The following is a 1,258-nucleotide window of genomic DNA, read 5'->3' on the forward strand; positions in this document are numbered from 1 at the left end:
AAGGTGAGTAAGTGGCACCCAGCCTTACTCAAGTTCAAAACACAGGCAGTGCACAACTCCAAATATGTGTGTGATGCAGGCACGTTCCTGCATCTGCAGCTGCAGCTGTGGCACCGTTCTAAATACAGAACCCTGGTCCATTGCATCCACTAAACCTGTTTCCATGAGAGAGATGAGCAAGGGAAGTGCCACCAGCAATGAGTGCATCTGAATAGGCCACAGCAGGAAGAGTGGTTTCAAATATCCCACTTACCAAGTCTCAGGGCCTCCTGTAGGGCAGGGCTAACCAGGCCTGGCAAATACTCTCCCTATTACCAAGGCATTTTTCTGCTATGTACCCTTAGGTCTGAGAGGACAGGATTGAAATGATCTGGGAAAAAATGTGGAGAAGCCAAAGAGACCAGTATTTGCCACACTCCTGCCTGCCCCTCGGTCCCCAAGCCCTCATCCATAGCTCTGTCTTCCTTAAGGTGGTGTTGGAGTGGGTAGGCAGAGGCCTGGGGCCTTCAGTTCCTGACCTCTGACTGTTCTGTAGAATAAGCACTCAGAGTTTTGCTAGCTGAAGTCCCTTCTGATGGGACAGAGAAGAGAAGGAGACTCTAATCAGATCACACAAAGCCTATCTAGCCCCATCTCTGAAGCAGATGGAGAGGAGGCTTCAGGCAGGGACAGAAGTGGCTTGGTGGGAACCTAGGTGCTTGCTGTGCTGGGGACAGCAGATGGCCTTCTGAGTCTCATGGTATCTAGTTAAGGAACTCTTGAATCCAAGGCTTGTCAGCCTCTACAGAAGCCACCCAGTGGGTGCTGTGGTGGCTAATATTGTCAGTTTCACAGTCTCTAGAAACACCGAGGAGACAGATCTCTGTGTATGTCTATGAGAGTTTCTGTAGTTTAACTGAAAAAGGAAGAGCGGCCATTCCATGGGCCAGGGGCCTGGACCGAATATGAAGAAAAGTACCAGCGTTCATCTCTGCTTCCTGACTGCGGACACAGTGCGACCTGCTGCCTCATGCTGTGCCACCTAACTCTAACCCTTCCCTTACCTGGTGGGTCGTACCCTCAAAGCATAATCCAAAATAAATCCTTGAGTTTATGGTCACAGCAACAGAAAAGTAACGAACACAGGTGCCTTCCTACCAGCCAGTGTCAGAGACAGGTGGGAAAGCCCCCTCCCCCATCCTGCACTAGAGAAAGGAGGAGGGAACATTGCAGCATCTAGGAGCTCCTGTGCTCTGACATCTCTCCTGAGTCTGTTAGC

Source organism: Arvicanthis niloticus, chromosome 16 (assembly GCF_011762505.2).
Source record: "Arvicanthis niloticus isolate mArvNil1 chromosome 16, mArvNil1.pat.X, whole genome shotgun sequence".
NCBI lineage: Eukaryota > Metazoa > Chordata > Mammalia > Rodentia > Muridae > Arvicanthis > Arvicanthis niloticus.